This window comes from Procambarus clarkii, chromosome 60 (genome assembly GCF_040958095.1).
Source record: "Procambarus clarkii isolate CNS0578487 chromosome 60, FALCON_Pclarkii_2.0, whole genome shotgun sequence".
NCBI lineage: Eukaryota > Metazoa > Arthropoda > Malacostraca > Decapoda > Cambaridae > Procambarus > Procambarus clarkii.
The window spans coordinates 33,921,312-33,945,648 of NC_091209.1; the positions used below are offsets into that span (position 1 = coordinate 33,921,312).

At 37.3% G+C, this 24,337-nt stretch overlaps 1 long non-coding RNA gene across 1 annotated transcript; it reads left to right on the plus strand.

Annotated features, from left to right (window-relative positions):
• Positions 1 to 994: 994 nt before the first annotated feature.
• On the plus strand, positions 995 to 9,860 carry LOC138353890 (uncharacterized). Its single transcript, XR_011223309.1, has 3 exons — positions 995 to 1,110; positions 5,462 to 5,578; positions 9,594 to 9,860. It is a non-coding gene; the product is annotated as an uncharacterized lncRNA (long non-coding RNA).
• The last annotated feature ends 14,477 nt before the right edge of the window (positions 9,861 to 24,337 follow it).

The window sequence follows — 24,337 nt, forward strand, 5'->3', positions numbered from 1 at the left end:
TTTGTTAATTTGTCCATAATGAATAAGATTCCTTACTGTTGATCTTTATATTAAGAAAAACATCTAAACAAATTGGTATTGTGTTTTCGTTCAGATAAAGTTTCCAGATACTATTTCCTAGTTATCAATTAATGTAGGTGGTTATTTTAATTCGCGGCTACCAGGGGCTTTCTCCCATTATACAATATAAATGTACTCACTAACTATTCTCTGGTATCTGTTCTTCAAGTAAAATTACCTATTTTTTTGTTTAATTAGTCCATAATTCATAAAATTCCTTCAGGTCGATCTTTATATTTAGAAAAACATCTAATCAATTTGGAATTTAATTTTTCGTTCACCTACAGTTACCAGCTACTATTTCATTGTTATATTTTATGTCGCTGGTCATTACAATTTTCCAAGAATTTAAACAGCTAAACAGCAAGTAGCATCTTGTTAGAGTACAGGAATTTACCTATGGAGAACCTCGATAGCTGCCGAAAATTATTAATGATTATATATGTAATTTAAAATAATGAATTATATACCATTTCTTATGTTACGTCTTTGGCGGGTAGGCAGTTCTGCGGGTTTACAACCGAATTGTTTAAAAATCACACTATTTTAAATGTATGAGTCACTAGTATGCTCTGATATATGTTCTGCAATGAAAATAAAGATTGTTTTGTTGTTAATTACTCCATAAATGTGTAATGTGTTAATTCAATCTAAAATCTTTTTGCAACGTTTATATGCGATATACGTAGCTGGAAACTACCTAATATTTAAAAATAATAGTTACAACATTCTATTAATATATAATGTTGAAATAAATATCACACAAAGTCTGTATATCTGTTTTTAGATGTCTTAAAAATCTTCTTTGAAAACAGTATTAATGATTTTTATGAATCTTGAGTAAAAATTATGTTAATTATTATTAATCTAATTGTTATTATTTTAAGTAAAAGAATTGCAAGTATTCGCATAACCACGGGATCTCTGTTTGTGTATGAATGCACGGATTTGTTTTTGTTATGAGAGGGACGCCTTAGAAAGCATGGTGTAGGCCACCTGTGGCTCGCATCCGATCCCACGATCGTCGTCGCCCCTAAATCAACACAACAGGTATTTAGTATTTACGATTATAATAAGTAATATTTCTTTTATAATAATATTGCAGCAGGTGGTGTAGTGGTAGGACACTCGCCTGGCGTTCCGCGAGCGCTATGTCATGGGTTCGTATCCTGGCCGGGGAGGATTTACTGGGCGCAATTCCTTAACTGTAGCATCTGTTTAACGCAACAGTAAAATGTGTACTTGGATGAAAAAACGATTCTTCGCGGCGGGGATCGTATTCCAGGGACCTGCCCGAAACGCTACTCGTACTAGTGGCTGTACAAGAATGTAACAACTCTTGTATATATCTCAGGTTAGGGGCTAGGCATTTACACTCTTAGGTCAGCAAACTAGCTAGAAGGTTAGACTATTAGACTCCACTGGTCAATCGGGGCCCTGCATGACTCAGCTTATCCTAACCTAGCCCAGCTTAAACCATCTTAGCATAGTTCATTCTAGCTGTGCATAGTGCTTGCACAGCCTTGCTTATCCTAGTTTACCTCTTCCTAGCCTACCGTAGCCAAGCCTATCCCAGTATACCCTTACCTAGTCTTGCCTAGCCTAACCCTGCCTTGCTTTTAAACATGACCAGTCCTTCCTACCCTAGCCAAGCCCTGACCAGCTTAGCCAAGCCAATCCCTGCCAAGATTTAGCATAGCCTTGCCTTTTTATTAATATATAGAGGGTACCACCTCTGGTTGAGTTTGTAGGAACCCTCCACTTATAGGGTTGAGGGTTCCATATATATATGTATATATATATATATATATATATATATAGATATATATATATATAGATATATATATATATAGATATATATATATATAATATATATATATATATATATATATATATATATATATATATATATATATGTCGTACCTAGTAGCCAGAACGCCCTTCTGAGCCTACTATGCAAAGCCCGATTTGCCTAATAAGCCAAGTTTTTATGAATTAATGGTTTTTCGACTACCTAACCTACCTAACCTAACCTAACCTAACGTTTTCGGCTACCTAACCTAACCTAACCTATAAAGATAGGTTAGGTTAGGTTAGGTAGGGTTGGTTAGGTTCGGTCATATATCTACGTTAATTTTAACTCCAATAAAAAAATATTGACCTCATACATAATGAAATGGGTAGCTTTATCATCTCATAAGAAAAAAAATTGAGAAAATATAATAATTCAGGAAAACTTGGCTTATTAGGCAAATCAGGCCTTGCCGTGTAGGCCGAGAAGTGCGTTCTGGCTACTAGGTACGACATATATATATATATATATATATATATATATATATATATATATATATATATATATATATATATATATATATATATGTCGTACATATATATATATATATATATGTCGTACATATATATATATATATATATATATATATATGTCGTACATATATATATATATATATATGTCGTACATATATATATATATATATATATATATATATAATATATATATATATATATATATATATATATATATATATATATATATATATATATATATATATATATATATATATATATATATGTACGACATATATATATATATATATATGTACGACATATATATATATATATATATATATATATGTACGACATATATATATATATATATATGTACGACATATATATATATATATATATATATATATATATATATATATATATATATATATATATATATATATATATATATATATATATATATATATATGTCGTACCTAGTAGCCAGAACGCACTTCTCGGCCTACACTGCAAGGCCTGATTTGCCTAATAAGCCAAGTTTTCCTGAATTATTATATTTTCTCAATTTTTTTTCTTATGAGATGATAAAGCTACCCATTTCATTATGTATGAGGTCAATATTTTTTTATTGGAGTTAAAATTAACGTAAATATATGACCAAACCAAACCAACCCTACCTAACCTAACCTAACCTAACCTATCTTTTTAGGTTAGGTTAGGTTAGGTTAGGTAGCTGAAAAAGTTAGGTTACGTTTGGTTAGGTAGGTTAGGTAGTCGAAAAACAATTAATTCATGAAAACTTGGCTTATTAGGCAAATCGGGCCTTGCATAGTAGGCAGAGAAGTGCGTTCTGGCTATTAGGTACGACATATATATATATATAGACATATATATATATATATATATATATATATATATATATATATATATATATATATATATATATATATTAGTATATTTTTGTAGCAGTCTTTCCTGTAGACATATATTATTAAATATGACCGAAAAAGTAAGATTAATAATTCTAACACGAATTTTCTCAATCTTTCGTACATTACGCTTCACTGTTGGAGGTAAATCAAAAATCACTTCTCCAAAATTCATTTTTTTTTTATATAAAATAAAAATGAATTTTGGAGAAGTGATTTTTGATTTACCTCCAACAGTGAAGCGTAATGTACAAAAGATTGAGAAAATTCGTGTTAGAATTATTAATCTTACTTTTTCGGTCATATTTAATAATATATATATATATATATATATATATATATATAAATATATATATATATATATATATATATATATATATATATATATATATATATATATATATATATATATATATAATATAAATAATGTGTGTGTAAACATGCCACGTGTGTGTAAATCACAAAAATTAACACTTGATGAAAAATGTGACAGTGTCAGACCACGGAGGAAGAATTGAAACAGGAATTTCCTTAAGTACTTTCATATATTAATACATCTTCAGAAGGAATAATTTTTTATATAAATTAAATTAAAAAAAATCATTCCTCCATCGTCTGACACTCATATATATATATATATATATATATATATATATATATATATATATATATATATATATATATATATATATATATATATATATATAATGTGTGTGTGTGTGTACTCACCTAGTTGTGCTTGCGGTGGTTGAGCTCTGGCTCTTTGTCCCGTATGTATGTATTCATATATATATATATATATATATATATATATATATATATATATATATATATATATATATATATATATATATATATATATATATATATATATATGCGAACAAGCCTGAATGGTCCCCAGGACAATATGCAACTGAAAACTCACACCCCAGAAGTGACTCGAACCCATACTGCCAGGAGCAACGCAACTGGTATGTACAGGGACGCCTTAATCCGCTTGACCATCACGACCAGACATAAGGAAGTGATAGCCGAGGCTATTTGACCCACTTCCCCGCCGGCACTCGGATGGTAATCTTGGGCATAGCATTTTATCAAATCACCACATTTTTGGGGCAACACGTGAGGAACACAAATGCGAACAAGCCTGAATGGTCCCCAGGACAATATGCAACTGAAAACTCACACCCCAGAAGTGACTCGAACCCAATACTGCCAGGAGCAACGCAACTGGTATGTACAGGGACTCCTTAATCCGCTTGACCATCACGACCAGACATAAGGAAGTGATAGTCGAGGCTATTTGACCCACTTCCCCGCTGGCACTCGGATGGTAATCTTGGGCATAGCATATGGGTTCGAGTCACTTCTGGGGTGTGAGTTTTCAGTTATATATATATATATATATATATATATATATATATATATATATATATATATATATATATATATATATATATATATAATATTAATATTATATATCCTGCCTGAAATGCTGCGTGTACTAGTGGCTTTACAAGATTTTGTGGTTATTCTCTATATCTGGTTCACCTAACAGTAAATAAGTACCTGGGAGTTAGATAGCTGCTATGGGCTGCTTCCTAGGGATGTGTGTGTGTGTTTGTATTCATGTTGAATTTTACAAAGTAGGAAGAGATGTTTGTAAAAAAAAAAATCAAATATTTTTGAAAGTATAAGTAGATTTGATATTTTTCTCTAATTGTTTATTTCTGCTGTCTCGCCTCCTTTATAAAATGGCATCATTCTTGCTTTTTTAAGGATATCAGGAAAAGTAAGGCACTCCAGAGATTTGTTGACTCCTTCCTAGTGTTGCCTAGCCCAGCCCAGCCTAGACAAGGCAGGCTGGGCATCCTAGCCTCACGCAGCTTAGCCCCAACCTACATGTAGCATCCCAGTCCATCCTAAGTGATCATTACCTTACTGGCTGTGTTTTCTCTTCAGCCCTGAATGTAATGTGGTGGAACATAAGCAGATACATATCAGGTCTTAGAGAATCTGTACTTCATACATTTCTTAATAATGTCTCACAAATATTTAAATAATTAAACAAAAATTGTATAATAACTTCATATTATTCTTGCAATTTATTTTTGCATATTTTTTTATACAAAATTTACATTTTAAAAGATTACCTCTATTTTTAGATTGATGACTTGAAGACTACAGTGCCATCCACAGCAAATCATGGTCTTAAAATATCTCCTAGCAATGACGAGACCAATTTTCACAGAGATCAAATTTTTGCTAAGCAGTAGTCACAGGTAAATATATATTATATATATAAAATTAACTACTTCATTGCTCAAAGCACCTTCAGACATTCTGAGAGTTGTGCTATTTTATTAAAAAATTAATTAGGCTATATTTTAATGTTTTGTAATGTTTTCATTACTTTTTTTGTTTTGAAATATAAATTGTTGAGTTTTGAAACATTTTGACATTAACTATACCTGAATATTTATAAACAAAAAAATACCAGAACTATGTCCTTGACAATTGCACTAAGAAGTCTTTGCCAAAATCAGGTGCTCAGTGCAGTAGTTAAAAACTTAAAAGTTGTACCACCTCTGGTGCAAGATTAGGGACCCATAGCCTCAGAGAAGAAAATAGAGAGTACTCAGAGAAGGCCATGAATAATAGGCAGGCTGTTTGTGTGTGTTTCGACGGTAAGCTTGCTGACACCAAATGTAGTTACCTAAGTGTAGTTACAGGATTAGAGCTACGCTCGTGGTGTCCCGTCTACCCAGCAATCTTTGTCACATAATGCTTTGAAACTACTGACGGTCTTGGCCGCCACCACCTTCTCACTTAACTTGTTCCAACCGTGTACCACTCTGTATGCGAAAGGAAATTTTTTTATATTTCTTTGGCATCTTTGTTTAGTTAGTTTAAATCTATGACCTTTTGTTCTTGAAGTTCCAGGTCTAGGGAAATCTTCCCTATTGATTTTATCAATTCCTGTTACTATTTTGTACATAGTGATTTTATCACCTCTTTTTGTTGTCTTCTAGTTTTGGCATATTTAATGCCTCTGACCTCTCCACATAGCTCTTGCCCTTTAGTTCTGGGAGCCACTTAGTAGCATGTCTTTGCACCTTTTCCAGTTTGTTGATGTGCTTCTTAAGATATGGGCACCAAACAACCGCTGCATATTCTAGCCTTGGCCGAACAAAACTCGTGAACGATTTCTTTAGTATTTCGCCATCCATGTATTTAAACAAAATTCTGAAGTTAGAAAGCGTGGCATAGGCTCCTCACACAACGTTCTTTATGTGGGCCTCAAGTGATAGTTTTCTATCTAGAATCAACCCTAGACCTCTTTCTTTTATCAGAATTATATAAAGATTTCTCACATAATATGTAGGTTGTGTGGGATCTATGTTCTATTCCACATTCCATAACATGGCATTTATTCACATTAAATTTTATTTGCCAAGTGGTGCTCCATATACTTATTTTGTCCAGGTCTTCTTGAAGGGCATGACAATCATCTAAATTTCTTATCCATCCCATTATCTTAGCATCATCAGCAAACATGTTTATATAATTCTGTATTCCTACTGGTAGATCATTTATGTAGACAATGAACATTTCTGGTGCATGTACTGTGGTACTCCACTTGTGACACTTCTCCAGTCCGATTGCCTCTGATTACTGCCCTCATTTTTCTATCAGTCAGAAAATTTTTCATCCATGTTAGAAGCTTACCTGTCACCCATCCAAAATTTTCTAGTTTCCAGAACAACCTCTTATGTGGAACTCTGTCGAAAGCCTTTTTTATGTCTAGATAGATGCAGTCAACCCAACTACCTTTTTCCTTTAAAATCTCTGTGGCTCAATCATAGAAACTGAGTAAATTCGATACACAGGATCTTCCAGATCGAAAACAATACTGTCTGTGTGATATTATATAATTTCTCTCAAGGTGTTCTACCCATTTAGTTTTTATTATTTTTTTTTTTTTCAATCCTTTCACTGTTACACTTGTCAATGACTCAGGTCTATAACTGAGAGAGGTGGGGTCTTCCCTGTTGCCACTTTTGTAGATTGGAACTATGTTAGCCTTTTTCCACATGTTTGTTATGACTCCTATACACAGGGATGCCTGAAAGATCAGGTGAAGTGGAAGGCTGAGCTCAGATGCACATTCTCTCAGAACCCATGGTGAAACTCCATCTGGACCAACTGCTTTGTTCTTACTTAGCTACTTTAGCATATTTTCCACTTCATCTCTAGACACCTCTATACGCTCTATGATGTTCTCAGAAATTCTTATTGTGTCTGGTTTTCTTAAGATTTCATTTTGTATAAACACACTTTGGAACTTTTGGTTTAATGTTTCACACGTTGCATTATCATTTTCTGTGAATCTGTTTCCTATTTTCAACCTCTGGATATTATCCTTTACCTGCAATTTGTTGTTTATGAATTTGTAGAATAGGCCCAGTTCTGTTTTACATTTATCCATTATCCCTTTTTAAAAATTTCTTTCTGCCTCTTCCCTTACTGCTGTATTGTTGTTTCTCGCATCTTTGTATCGCTGGTATGATTGGGGGTTTGGCTTCTTTCTATTTTGATACCTGCTTGATGGGGTTCTGCTCTTCTACTCCCCAAGCCCGGCCCGAGGCCAGGCTCGACTTGTGAGAGTTTGGTCCACCAGGCTGTTGCTTGGAGCGGCCCGCAGGGCCACATACCCACAACATCCCGGCTGATCCGGAACTTCTCTTAGAAAACAGTCCAGTTTTCTCCTGAAGATGTCCACGGTTGTTCCGGCAGGAACAACCGTGCAACCGTGCTCTGAAGGGGAAAGTGAATACTGAGCAGTACTCGAGACGGGACAACATAAGTGACTTGAAGAGTACAACCATTGTGATGGGATCCCTGGATTTGAAAGTTCTCATAATCCATCCGATCATTTTTCTGGCCGACGCAATATTTGCTTGGTTATGCTCCCTAAACATTAGATCGTCGGACATCATTATTCCCAAATCCTTGACATGCTGTTTTTCTACTATGGGAAGATTCGATTGTGTTTTGTACCCTGTATTATGTTTCAGATCCTCATTTTTGCCATGCCTGAAATTTATCACTGTTAAACATCATGTTATTTTCTGCTGCCCAATCGAAAACTTTGTTGACATCTGCTTGTAGTTTTTCAATGTCTTTCATTCCATTTTTGTGTCTTTTGGTCTGTGGCCCTCTCTCAATTTCTGTTGAACCAATCCTGTTTTCTGGCCCTGCATCTCTGTTTTGGTATGAATGTTTGTGTGCCTTCATTGTATATTTTGCCAAATTTGGCATACATTTAATTTAATTCCCTGTCTAGCAACAAGTCTGCCTAATTACTTAGTAAAATAATTTGAAGTTCCCCATAGTGACCTCTCTCTCTTGAAATCAAGTTTATCAACTGTTTCAATGTCCCCATTTTCTGTGTGTGTGTGTTTGGAGGCTAAGCTTGCTGATACCATGTGTGTGTGTGTGTGTGTGTGTTTGGAGGCTAAGCTTGCTGATACCATGTGTGTGTGTGTGTTTGGAGGCTAAGCTTGCTGATACCGTGTGTGTCTGTGTTTGGAGGCTAAGCTTGCTGATACCATGTATGTGTGTGTGTGTTTGGAGGCTAAGCTTGCTGATACTGTTTGTGTGTGTGTGTGTGTGTTTAGAGGCTAAGCTTGATGATACCATGTGTGTATTTGGAGGCTAAGCTTGCTGATACCATGTGTGTGTGTGTTTGGAGGCTAAGCTTGCTGATACCATGTGTGTGTGTGTGTTTGGAGGCTAAGTTTGCTGATACCATGTGTGTGTGTGTGTGTGTTTGGAGGCTAAGCTTGCTGATACCATGTGTGTGTGTGTGTTTGGAGGCTAAGTTTGCTGATACCATGTGTGTGTGTGTGTTTGGAGGCTAAGTTTGCTGATACCATGTGTGTGTGTGTGTTTGGAGGCTAAGTTTGCTAACACCGTGTGTGTACTCACCTGTTTAAATAATAATAGGGGTGTGTACCACCTCTGGTGCAATTGTAGGGACCCACAGCCTTGAAGTAAATAGAGTATTCAGAGAAGACCTTGTGGATTCTCACTGAACACTAATCTTTTCTTCTCCTATCACCCCTCTTATTTTGTTTTATGCTGTATTCTATTATATATCATATAAATACATAGCCAAATGGCAATATTTATTATGTCTATACAAAAAGAAGACATCCACTTTATTTTTTTTCTCTCCTTTGTTTCTATGTGGATTTTGTTGTGACTAATGATTCTCCTCCTTCCCATCAACAGGTCTTCCTCACTGGGCTTGCTCGGCTTTTGTGTTACTGTGAGGGTGCCATCATCGTTTACCCTTCAAGACTGACTCATGCTGGCATTGCATTTGTGGACTTCCCTTCACAGTAAACAGTCCTTCTCCATATGGTGATTGTCCAGGGCAAGCAGGGTGTGACTGCCATCTTGGAGAAGCAGAGTCTTTTAATATGAAGAATCTTCCGTCTTCTCTACTTACGCCAGCTTGTGCCGGCCTTGCATTCTTGTTACTTCATGGCCCTTGGGCCTTTTTTATTTATTTTACATAATAAATTTTTTTATTAATACCCGTGTTTCACAAGAGATCCTTAACATTTTAAGCACCAATTGTATTGACTAATGTACGTCTTGTAACCTTTAAGACATAAATAGACAAGACATAGATAAATGAGTGAATAATACTGAGTGACTAGGTTAGGGCGAGGAACATAGTACAGTGTCTGGCTTTGGAAGAATGCCTACTGTTTTAGAAACCTTATTGCCATGATCATAATCGTATGGGTTAAAAAGCATTTGTTGTCACTCCTACACTGTGGCTTGTTGAGCTTGAAACCTTTGCTCCTTGTTCGTGTTACATCTGACCTTTTGAAGAAATTGTATGAATCAATATCCTCCAAATTGTTCAGTATTTTAAAGGTTTCGCTCTATTACTCTCTCATTTGCATATATCTAAGCATATAGATTAGATATAGATTTAGATTAGATTTTTTAGTCAGGTAAAGGTACATACATTGCAGATGAGTTACAAAGGGAAAGACAATGACTAGAGTTCACTAGCTCTATTGGAAGAGAAACGTCTGCAAGACAAGTGTGGGCAAAAATTAAGGTAGCTAAGGGGAGCAGAGCCCGGCCTGCGGCTCACAACGACCCCCAGGGTAAGGCTGAAGAACTAATTCACAAGTGGAGTGATGCAGCATCATCCTCCTCCCTCCCTGCAGAAGTAAGCAGGGAACAGCTCCTCCGACATAATGACAGAAGGATTAGGATAACAAGAGCACAATCTAGTGATGACGAGTATGGGGAACCAATTACAGCCAAGGAAGTAAAGGGGGCTATGAAAAGGGTAAAAGTACAGCACCTGGTGAAGATGGCGTCACCTACGACATACTCGGTGCACTGTGTGAAGTGTCTGGCAATCCACTACTCCACCTGTTTAACAAGTCATTCCTATGTGGAGTGTTGCCCACACAATGGAAACATGCAATAATGGTCCCAATACCGAAACCCAATGACCCTGGCAATTATAGACCTATCAGTCTCATGTAATGCACTTGGAAGATGCTTGAAAGGATCATCCTAAACCGACTATTGCACAAAATAGGCAGGTTAGGGGAGGGGTCAATGGATTTGTTAAAGGACGGAGGACAGCAAACTATAGTTAATTACCTTGCTAATGATACAGCTAAGTACTCCCAATAAACTCGCACCTCGGGGCAAAATTTTAAAATTTAAAATACAATACCTAAAGCCACTAATACGCATAGCGTTTCGGGCAAGTATATACGAAGTAAAACCCAAACAAAGAACTGACTCCGTAGGACCCATAAAAGATGAGACTAACAATTTTAAGTTGCATGATAAAAGGGCGGCAAACACTCTCAATGAATACCTAACATCAGTGTTCACACTAGAAAGCTTGAATGACATCCCATCACCAACACAAATGTTTGTCGGAGGTAAGGAGAATGAATTAAGAGAAATACCAATTACACGCGACACAATCAGGAAGAGCATTGACAAACTAAAAGACTCAGAAGCCCAAAGTGTAAATGGATTTAAGTCCCAAGTCGTAAAGGAACTGGCAAATTAATTGGGTGGTTGTAGGTAGGAGCTGCCTCGTATGGGCCGGTGGGCCTTCTGCAGTTGCCTTTGTTCTTGTGTTCTTGTGTTCTTATGTTGAGTAGCAACATTTGCAAATTTGCAGATGATACAAAAATAGGTAGGGAAATTAACACGGAAGAAGACTCACTATCACTTCAAGTTGATCTAAATAGGGTTTTGAAATGGTCAAAAGATTGACAGATGCAGTTTAATGCTGATAAATGTAAAGTTTTGAGACTAGGTAATGATGATAGTTACAAGATACGAGCTAGATGGTGTTGAGATTGCGAAGTCGGATTGTGAAAGGGATCTGGGAGTTATGATTAGCAAGAATTTAAAACAAAAGGATCAATGCATGAATGCTCGTAATAAGGCAAATAGGACACTGGGATTTATTAATCGAAGTGTTAGTAACAAGACACCTGGTGTGGTTCTTCAGCTATATCTTGCTCTGGTTGGGCCCCATTTACATTATGCAGTTCAGTTTTGGTCGCCATATTATAGAATGAATATAAATTCACTTGAACGTGTCTAGAGTAGGGTGACTAAGTTAATTCCCCAAAATAGAAATCTTTTATATGAAGAAAGATTAACAAAGCTTAAATTGCATTCACTGGAAAAGCGAAGAGTTAGGGGTGACATGATAGAGGTTTACAAGTGGATGAATGGACATAACAAAGGGGATATTAGTAGGGTATTAAAAGTATCAACACATGACAGAACACAAAACAATGGGTATAAATTGGATAAGTTTAGATTTAGGAAAGACTTGGGTAAATACTGGTTTGGCAACAGGGTTGTTGATTTGTGGAACCAATTACCGCGTAACGTGGTGGAGGTTGGGTCCCTCGATTGTTTCAAGCGTGGGTTGGACATGTATATGAGTGGGTTTGGGTGGTTATAGATAGGAGCTGCCTCGTATGGGCCAATAGGCCTTCTGCAGTTACCTTTATTCTTATGCTCTTAATTCACTATGCTTGCCAGTGAAACTCCTTTTCAGAAAATCGCTGGACCATGGAATAGTTCCCCTAGTAATAGTTGAAGGTGATGTAGTGATGGAGTAATCCTTATATTCCATTATCTCATCATCATAATGGCATAACTAATTACACAAGCATTAATCCTATCCCTATTTACAGGTAACGGTTTTCCACCCTTCTATATCTTACTGTGAGGTGTCGTCACCGTACATAAGCAAGCGACTTGAGAATAGCACATTACGGGCTATTCATGCCCGTGCCACCTCTTGGGTGGCTTAATCTTTATAAATAAATCAAAATAGCACACACCACACTGTTTACGGGCTATTCATGCCCGTGCCACCTTTTTGGGTGGCTTAATCTTTATCAATCACACACCACACGGGAGACATCTCCCGTCACGCAGGGTGCAGTCGCACCTCCACAGATCTCCAGTATCAGCTCTTGATATTGGTAATGGCTCAAAAGGGCCACCACTTACGGGGTATTCATGCCCGTGTCACCTCTTGGGTGGCTTAATCTTCATCAATCAATCGAATAGCACACAGTACAATCTCCAGTCAAGAATGTAGCACTCGGCGTGTACAGTTCTAATCGACCCAAGACGATATATACAGCCTCGACACAGAGCAGACATGTAGCAGACTACGACCGTTGTTCAGGTCCATGTAAACTACATCTACCCGAAGTCCTTTGTCTGAATAGCCAGTTACCAGTTACAGGAGATACTTTTTCACCCACAGAGTTATTAACTCATGGAACCGCCTACCCACCGAAGCGGTACGTGGCAAAACGATGCTGATTTTCAAAATATACCTGGAAAAGATCATTCCTCCCTACACCTGGGGGGTACCTTCGTTAAAGTAAAAAGGTATACAGAAATAACAAAGAAAATAGATATGAATACTATTACCTTCGATGTTAGTAGTAGTTGTGCAAGTGAGGAGAAAGAAAAAATATTACGGAGTTCATGGATGAAAGTAGATTGATAATATTATCTTGGAACGTTAATGGATTAAAAACTAGAGCGGTGGATGTACACTATTATACTCTTAGAGAGAATATTAACATAGCAGCACTCCAGGAAACTGGGGATAGGGATGGTAACATTCTGAACATGAAGATGAACATGTTGAACATGAAGATGTTCAGCTGCTGGGCGAGCCCTCTCCTACTCATCTGAGGGGAGGGAGATTAGATTATGCTTGTTTGATAAATGCTGAGGGCATAGAGGAGAATTGTCTTACTGTGGATGAAATGCTAAGAGATTTTGCATTACAAATACAGCTTAAACTAGATAAAAAGCATGCCTGCCTTCAGAGGAAAAGCTTAAAGTTTAATAAGGGAGAATTAAGGGGTCTTGTTGGTCATATTAAGTCTTGGTATGATACTTATAAGCCAGTTTCGGCAGAAGCATTTTATTAAGATTTAATTAAGGAGGTAGATGTATTTAATGCAACATTGAACCGGAAAACATCTGGTATAGAAAAGCATCCCCCCAGAAAAGTGTGCGGAGAAGAGAAAGGAAATTTGGAGCAAGTATTGGCAGGAGTTTGCAGAGAAAGTTGGGAGTAACAAACTTGAAGGAAATCTGGCAAGACATAAATGAAATAAGGGGTAAAAAGCATAATTTTGTTGCACATCCTGACCCGTAAGGAATTGCAAAAGGTCTCGTAAATAAATGGGCGGAAGCTGCCAAACTTAGTTCATTTAATTACCCGCTGTAACGAGAGAGTCGTTTGATTCTTGGAAAGATCTAAGAAAGGATTTTATACTTACAGCAGGTAACAGTGGTGATGTCACTTGCACAGGTATTACCAGAGAAGAACTAATAACGGCGATTAAAGTTGGGAAATCTACCGCCCCCTGGGGAGGATGGAGTAACTTATGAAATACTTAATGAACTTGCCATTATGACGAAAAGCCCGCTGTTAGACCTCTTTAATATTAGTTATAAAGAGGGCAGAATTCCCAGTAAATGAAAAAGAACTATGATCATCCTTATCCCTAAAGCCAATGGAGAGTACAGACCTGTGTCTTTAACCTCGTGTTTTTGTAAAATGATGGAGAGGATCATTTTAAATAAACTTTTGTATATAATAGGTGATCAGCTGTCTAGTAATTTTTCGGGTTCCTCAGAGGAAAAAGTACCTCTGACTGTATTATTAAATGTCTAGCTAATGGTAATGATTATTATAGAATTTTTATTGATTTATAAGGAGCTTTTGATAAAGCCAACAAAGAGGTTATTTTATATGAATTAGCTGGTCTTGGTGTTGAAGGGAGATTATTGCGCTGGATAGGGGATTATCTTCAGGAAAGGAAGGCTCAGGTGTGGTATCAAGGTTGTATGGTTCAAGGTTCAAGGTATCAAGGTCAAGAACTCTGCACACCTCAGGGAGGAGTGTTGAGTCTCACCCTGTTTAATGTACTAATGAATAAGATAGCATCTGAGAAATACTCAAATTGGGTAACTCCAATCATATATGCTGATGATATTTTGTTTCAGGGCAAAGATATTTCAAAGATTCAAACAGTGTTGGACAATTTCGGAAACCAGTGTCACCACATGGGACTAGTGGTTAATGAAGACAAAACTAAAGTTTGAATGTAGAAGTCGGAGGCCCATTATATTGGAAATAAACGGTAAAAATATAGAGTTAATATATATAAATATTTAGGCATATATGTTGGATATACCTATGAGAGTTTGGAAACTGAGATGAACAGACTGTTGAGTCAATGTCGGAAGAGATTACGACCTCTGAAGGCCTTGGCATGCTGTGGAAAGGAGTGGGAGTCCAAGTGCTACGAATGATGTACTTGAGTACTGTAAGATTTCTTATTGATTATGCTGCACCTGTCATTTCTTGTTTTGGTAAAGGTAGGATGGGCAAGTTGGAGAAGATACAAAATGAAGCCGTTGGGGGTCGTTGTGAGCCGCTGCTACCTTAATTTTTGCCCACACTTGTCTTGCAGACGTTTCTCTTCCAATAGAGCTAGTGAACTCTAGTCAATGTCTTTCCCTTTGTAACTCATCTGCAATGTATGTACCTTTACCTGACTAAAAAATCTAATCTAAATCTATATCTAATCTATATGCTTAGATATATGCAAATGAGAGAGTAATAGAGCGAAACCTTTAAAATACTGAACAATTTGGAGGATATTGATTCATACAATTTCTTCAAAAGGTCAGATGTAACACGAACAAGGAGCAAAGGTTTCAAGCTCAACAAGCCACAGTGTAGGAGTGACAACAAATGCTTTTTAACCCATACGATTATGATCATGGCAATAAGGTTTCTAAAACAGTAGGCATTCTTCCAAAGCCAGACACTGAACTATGTTCCTCGCCCTAACCTAGTCACTCAGTATTACTCACTCATTTATCTATGTCTTGTCTATTTATGTCTTAAAGGTTACAAGACGTACATTAGTCAATACAATTGGTGCTTAAAATGTTAAGGATCTCTTGTGAAACACGGGTATTAATAAAAAAATTTATTATGTAAAATAAATAAAAAAGGCCCAAGGGCCATGAAGTAACAAGAATGCAAGGCCGGCACAAGCTGGCGTAAGTAGAGAAGACGGAAGATTCTTCATATTAAAAGACTCTGCTTCTCCAAGATGGCAGTCACACCCTGCTTGCCCTGGACAATCACCATATGGAGAAGGACTGTTTACTGTGAAGGGAAGTCCACAAATGCAATGCCAGCATGAGTCAGTCTTGAAGGGTAAACGATGATGGCACCCTCACAGTAACACAAAAGCCGAGCAAGCCCAGTGAGGAAGACCTGTTGATGGGAAGGAGGAGAATCATTAGTCACAACAAAATCCACATAGAAACAAAGGAGAGAAAAAAATAAAGTGGATGTCTTCTTTTTGTATAGACATAATAAATATTGCCATTTGGCTATGTATTTATATGATATATAATAGAATACAGCATAAAACAAAATAAGAGGGGTGATAGGAGAAGAAAAGATTAGTGTTCAGTGAGAATCCACAAGGTCTTCTCTGAATACTCTATTTTCTTCAAGGCTGTGGGTCCCTACAATTGCACCAGAGGTGGTACACACCCCTATTATTATTTAAACAGGTGAGTACACACACGGTGTTAGCAAACTTAGCCTCCAAACACACACACACACATGGTATCAGCAAACTTAGCCTCCAAACACACACACACACATGGTATCAGCAAGCTTAGCCTCCAAACACACACACACATGGTATCAGCAAGCTTAGCCTCCAAATACACACATGGTATCATCAAGCTTAGCCTCTAAACACACACACACACACACAAACAGTATCAGCAAGCTTAGCCTCCAAACACACACACACATACATGGTATCAGCAAGCTTAGCCTCCAAACACAGACACACACGGTATCAGCAAGCTTAGCCTCCAAACACACACACACACAGGGTATCAGCAAGTTTAGCCTTCAAACACACACACACACACACACACATGGTATCAGCAAGCTTAGCCTCCAAACACACACACACATGGTATCAGCAAGCTTAGCCTCCAAACACACACACACAGAAAATGGGGACATTGAAACAGTTGATAAACTTGATTTCAAGAGAGAGAGGTCACTATGGGGAACTTCAAATTTTTTTTAATAAGTAATTAGGCAGACTTGTTGCTAGACAGGGAAGTAAATTAAATGTATGCCAAATTTTGCAAAATATACAATATTTTGCAAATATTTATGCACACAAACATTCATACCAAAACAGAGATGCAGGGCCAGAAAACAGGATTGGTTCAACAGAAATTGAGAGAGGGCCACAGACCAAAAGACACAAAAATGGAATGAAAGACATTGAAAAACTACAAGCAGATGTCAACAAAGTTTTCGATTGGGCAGCAGAAAATAACATGATGTTTAACAGTGATAAATTTCAGGCATGGCAAAAATGAGGATCTGAAACATAATACAGGGTACAAAACACAATCGAATCTTCCCATAGTAGAAAAACAGCATGTCAAGGATTTGGGAATAATGATGTCCGACGATCTAATGTTTAGGGAGCATAACCAAGCAAATATTGCGTCAGCCAGAAAAATGATCGGATGGATTATGAGAACTTTCAAATCCAGGGATCCCATCACAATGGTTGTACTCTTCAAGTCACTTATGTTGTCCCGTCTCGAGTACTGCTCAGTATTCACTTCCCCCTTCAGAGCAGGAGAGATTGCTGAAATAGAGGGAATACAGAGAACATATACGGCACGCATAGACGAGATAAAACACCTAAATTATTGGGATCGTCTCAAAGCTCTCCAAATGTACTCTCTAGAAAGGAGACGAGAGAGATACCAAATAATATACACATCGAAGATACTGGAGGGCCAGGTCCCAAATCTACACAGTAAAATAACAACGTACTGGAGTGAACGATATGGAAAAAAATGCAAGATTGAACCAGTGAAGAGCAGAGGTGGCTCAGGCACAATCAGAGAGCACTGTATAAACATCAGAGGTCCGCGGTTGTTCAACGTCCTCCCAGCGACTATAAGAAATATTGCCGGAACAACCGTGGACATCTTCAGGAGAAAACTGGACTGTTTTCTAAGAGAAGTTCCGGATCAGCCGGGCTGTGGTGGGTATGTGGCCCTGCGGGCCGCTCCAAGCAACAGCCTGGTGGACCAAACTCTCACAAGTCGAGCCTGGCCTCGGGCCGGGCTTGGGGAGTAGAAGAGCAGAACCCCATCAAGCAGGTATCAACATAGAAAGAAGCCAAACCCCCAATCATACCAGCGATACAAAGATGCGAGAAACAACTATACAGCAGTAAGGGGAGAGGCAGAAAGAAATTTTTAAAAAGGGATAATGGATAAATGTAAAACAGAACTGGGCCTATTCTACAAATTCATAAACAACAAATTGCAGGTAAAGGATAATATCCAGAGGTTGAAAATAGGAAACAGATTCACAGAAAATGATAATGCAACGTGTGAAACATTAAACCAAAAGTTCCAAAGTGTGTTTATACAAAATGAAATCTTAAGAGAACCAGACACAATAAGAATTTCTGAGAACATCATAGAGCGTATAGAGGTGTCTAGAGATGAAGTGGAAAATATGCTAAAGTAGCTAAGTAAGAACAAAGCAGTTGGTCCAGATGGAGTTTCACCATGGGTTCTGAGAGAATGTGCATCTGAGCTCAGCCTTCCACTTCACCTGATCTTTCAGGCATCCCTGTGTACAAGAGTCATAGCAAAAATGTGGAAAAAGGCTAACATAGTTCCAATCTACAAAAGTGGCAACAGGGAAGACCCCACCCCTCTCAGTTATAGACCTGAATCATTGACAAGTGTAACAGTGAAAAGATTGAAAAAAAAATAATAAAAACTAAATGGGTAGAACACCTGGAGAGAAATTATATAATATCACACAGACAGTATTGTTTTCGATCTGGAAGATCCTGTGTATCGAATTTACTCAGTTTCTATGATTGAGCCACAGAGATTTTAAAGGAAAAAGGTAGTTGGGTCGAATGCATCTATCTAGACATAAAAAAGGCTTTCGACAGAGTTCCACATAAGAGGTTGTTCTGGAAACTAGAAAATTTTGGATGGGTGACAGGTAAGCTTCTAACATGGATGAAAAATTTTCTGACTGATAGAAAAATGAGGGCAGTAATCAGAGGCAATCGGACTGGAGAAGTGTCACAAGTGGAGTACCACAGTACATGCACCAGAAATGTTCATTGTCTACATAAATGATCTACCAGTTGGAATACAGAATTATATAAACATGTTTGCTGATGATGCTAAGATAATGGGATGGATAAGAAATTTAGATGATTGTCATGCCCTTCAAGAAAACCTGGACAAAATAAATATATGGAGCACCACTTGGCAAATGAAATTTAATGTGAATAAATGCCATGTTATGGAATGTGGAATAGAACATAGATCCCACACAACCTACAAATTATGTGAGAAATCTTTATATAATTCTGATAAAAGAAAGAGGTCTAGGGTTGATTCTAGATAGAAAACTATCACTTGAGGCCCACATAAAGAACGTTGTGTGAGGAGCCTATGCCACGCTTTCTAACTTCAGAATTTCGTTTAAATACATGGATGGCGAAATACTAAAGAAATTGTTCACGAGTTTTGTTCGGCCAAGGCTAGAATATGCAGCGGTTGTGTGGTGCCCATATCTTAAGAAGCACATCAACAAACTGGAAAAGGTGCAAAGACATGCTACTAAGTGGCTCCCAGAACTAAAGGGCAAGAGCTATGTGGAGAGGTCAGAGGCATTATATATGCCAAAACTAGAAGACAACAAAAAGAGGTGATAAAATCACTATGTACAAAATAGTAACAGGAATTGATAAAATCGATAGGGAAGAGTTCCCTAGACCTGGAACTTCAAGAACAAAAGGTCATAGATTTAAACTAACTAAACAAAGATGCCAAAGAAATATAAAAAAATTTCCTTTCGCATACAGAGTGGTACACGGTTGGAACAAGTTAAGTGAGAAGGTGGTGGCGGCCAAGACCGTCAGTAGTTTCAAAGCATTATGTGACAAAGAGTGCTGGGTAGACGGGACACCACGAGCGTAGCTCTAATCCTATAACTACACTTAGGTAACTACATTTGGTGTCAGCAAGCTTACCGTCGAAACACACACAAACAGCCTGCCTATTATTCAAGGCCTTCTCTGAGTACTCTCTATTTTCTTCTCTGAGGCTATGGGTCCCTAATCTTGCACCAGAGGTGGTACAACTTTTAAGTTTTTAACTACTGCACTGAGCACCTGATTTTGGCAAAGATTTCTTAGTGCAATTGTCAAGGACATAGTTCTGGTATTTTTTTGTTTATAAATATTCAGGTATAGTTAATGTCAAAATGTTTCAAAACTCAACAATTTATATTTCAAAACAAAAAAAGTAATGAAAACATTACAAAACATTAAAATATAGCCTAATTAATTTTTTAATAAAATAGCACAACTCTCAGAATGTCTGAAGGTGCTTTGAGCAATGAAGTAGTTAATTTTATATATATAATATATATTTACCTGTGACTACTGCTTAGCAAAAATTTGATCTCTGTGAAAATTGGTCTCGTCATTGCTAGGAGATATTTTAAGACCATGATTTGCTGTGGATGGCACTGTAGTCTTCAAGTCATCAATCTAAAAATAGAGGTAATCTTTTAAAATGTAAATTTTGTATAAAAAAAAAATGCAAAAATAAATTGCAAGAATAATATGAAGTTATTATACAATTTTTGTTTAATTATTTAAATATTTGTGAGACATTATTAAGAAATGTATGAAGTACAGATTCTCTAAGACCTGATATGTATCTGCTTATGTTCCACCACATTACATTCAGGGCTGAAGAGAAAACACAGCCAGTAAGGTAATGATCACTTAGGATGGACTGGGATGCTACATGTAGGTTGGGGCTAAGCTGCGTGAGGCTAGGATGCCCAGCCTGCCTTGTCTAGGCTGGGCTGGGCTAGGCAACACTAGGAAGGAGTCAACAAATCTCTGGAGTGCCTTACTTTTCCTGATATCTTTAAAAAAGCAAGAATGATGCCATTTTATAAAGGAGGCGAGACAGCAGACATAAACAATTAAAGAAAAATATCAAATCTACTTATACTTTCAAAAATATTTGATTTTTTTTTTTACAAACATCTCTTCCTACTTTGTAAAATTCAACATGAAAACAAACACACACACACATCCCTAGGAAGCAGCCCATAGCAGCTGTCTAACTCCCAGGTACTTATTTACTGTTAGGTGAACCAGATATAGAGAATAACCACAAAATGCTATCTTTATAAGAACTATCTTGTAAAGCCACTAGTACACGCAGCATTTCAGGCAGGATATATAAAATATTATATATATATATATTAGTATATTTTGGTAGCAGTCTTTCCTGTAGACATATATTATTAAATATGACCGAAAAAGTAAGATTAATAATTCTAACACAAATTTTCTCAATCTTTCGTACATTACCTTCAACAGTGAAGCGTAATGTACGAAAGATTGAGAAAATTCGTGTTAGAATTATTAATCTTACTTTTTCGGTCATATATATATATATATATATATATATATATATATATATATATATATATATATATATATATATATATATATATATATATATGAATACATACATACGGGACAAAGAGCCAGAGCTCAACCACCGCAAGCACAACTAGGTGAGTACACACACACACACACACACATTATATATATATATGTCGTACCTAGTAGCCAGAACTCACTTCTCAGCCTACTATGCAAGGCCCGATTTGCCTAATAAGCCAAGTTTTCATGAATTAATGTTTTTTCGTCTACCTAACCTACCTAACCTAACCTAACCTAGCTTTTTTTGGCCACCTAACCTAACCTTACCTATATATATAGGTTAGGTTAGGTTAGATAGGGTTGGTTAGGTTCGGTCATATATCTACGTTAATTTTAACTCCAATAAAAAAAATTGACCTCATACATAGTGAAAAGGGTAGCTTTATCATTTCATAAGAAAAAAATTATAGTAAATATATTAATTCAGGAAAACTTGGCTTATTAGGCAAATCGGGCCTTGAATAGTAGGCTGAGAAGTGAGTTCTGGCTACTAGGTACGACATATATATATATATATATATATATATATATATAATATATGAGTGTCAGACCATGGAGGAATGATTTTTTTTAATTTAATTTATATAAAAAATTATTCCTTCTGAAGATGTATTAATATATGAAAGTACTTAAGGAAATTCCTGTTTCAATTCTTCCTCCGTGATCTGACACTGTCACATTTTTCATCAAGTGTTAATTTTTGTGATTTACACACACATGGCATGTTTACACACACATTATTTATATTATATATATATATATATATATATATATATATATATATATATATATATATATATATATGTATATATATATATATATATATATATATATATATATATATATATATATATATATATATATATATATATATATATATATATATATATATGCAATTGACGATCACAAAACACTGATCATTTTATGCGGAAAATCCACAGAGAAATATGAAATGAGGTGAGCGTTTCGGCTTTGTTAAAGCCTTTGTCAACACCAGACTGACCTAACGCAACTGATCTAACTGATCCCGTGGTCAGTCTGGTGTTGACAAAGGCTTTAACAAAGCCGAAACGTTCACCTCATTGCATATTTCTCTGTGGATTTTCCGCATATATATATATATATATATATATATATATATATATATATATATATATATATATATATATATATATATATATAGCGTGGCATAATGTCCTTCTGTTTGGCAATGTATGCCTCACCGTCCCTCCAAGGAGGGACAAATCACTTGCTTCCTCGGTCCTGAGGGCGATAAATGAATACCCAAGGGGGGACAACCTAGTTCGCCTGCCTCTCCGAGCAAAACACACCCACCGCAGAAATGGTAACAACAACATACCGGAAACGTACAAAATCAGAGCACAAATCACCAAGAAAATTGAAGAGGGAAATACCGCAAGTGCTATTAGAGTCCTCACCAGTGACGAGAAAATTGCTCCTCGAAACTCAGCCACAGCACGGGCCCTGCAAAGCAAGCACCCACCCAGAGCCCCTCAAGGCGACAACATCGTTCCGCCATCAGCCGACACCATTTCAGACCCATTAACAGTTGGTGAATCTGAGGTCTACAAAGCAGCCCTTTCTTTTCCACCTGGGTCAGCAGGCGGCTTTACAGGGTTAAAACCTCAACATATCAAGCAAATGTTAAATCCTGCGGTTGGTGATGCTGCACAAGATCTTCTTATGGAACTCACAAGGTTCGTCAACATGTGTCTGGCTGGTGAGATACCTGAGGTCATCAGGCCTCTCTTTTTTGGTGCCTCCCTCTGTGCTCTCAAAAAGAAGGACGAAGGAATCAGGCCAATCGCTGTTGGCAACACTCTCCGACGCCTGATTGCCAAGGCTGCTACGAGGGTTGTCAGCCAGCAAGCGGCTGAATTGCTGAAACCAATCCAGCTAGGATTTGGAATCCCCCAAGGCTGTGAAGCGGCTGCCCATGCAGCACGAGCATACATCACAAACATTTCTGATGAAAAGGCCCTGCTCAAACTGGACTTTAAGAATGCCTTCAACATGGTAAGAAGAGATGCAGTACTTTGTGCCGTACATCGCCATTTCCGGCCCCTCTACCCGTTCATACTATCGTGCTACAGTGGCGAGTCAAAACTGCTCTTTGGTGAACATGAAATCAGATCATGTGAAGGTGTTCAGCAAGGTGATCCTCTTGCTCCCCTTCTTTTCTGCTTAGTCTTAAAAGAAATCACCGAAAGCTTGTCCAGCGAGTTCAACATCTGGTTTTTGGATGATGGCACTATAGCTGGCACCGTAGACCACCTCTTGTCAGATATCAGGAAAATAAGGGAGCAAGAAGTAAGCCTGGGTCTCGTCCTGAACCCTTCCAAGTGTGAAGTAGTCTCCTCCAACCCAGACATCGTAGCTAGAATAAGGTCTGCCTTGCCTGGAGCCCATGTCATTAGGGCCGAGAACAGCACCCTCCTTGGAGCTCCCCTCGGGTCTAACGCCATTGAGGAGATCCTCGACAAGAAAATCGCAGACCTTAGGAGGATGGAAGACAGAATAGGTGACATCGATGCCCACGATGCTTTTTATCTCCTCACCAAATGCCTATCCCTTCCGAGGCTAACCTACTTTCTGAGGTGCGCCCCATCTTACAACAACCCAAAGCTTGACGAGTATGACCTCCTACTGAAGACCATGCTGGAAAAAGTTGTTAACCTCTCTCTCAACGAATGCCAGTGGAAACAAGCCACTCTTCCTGTCAGGCTCGGTGGCTTGGGTGTCCGCACCGCC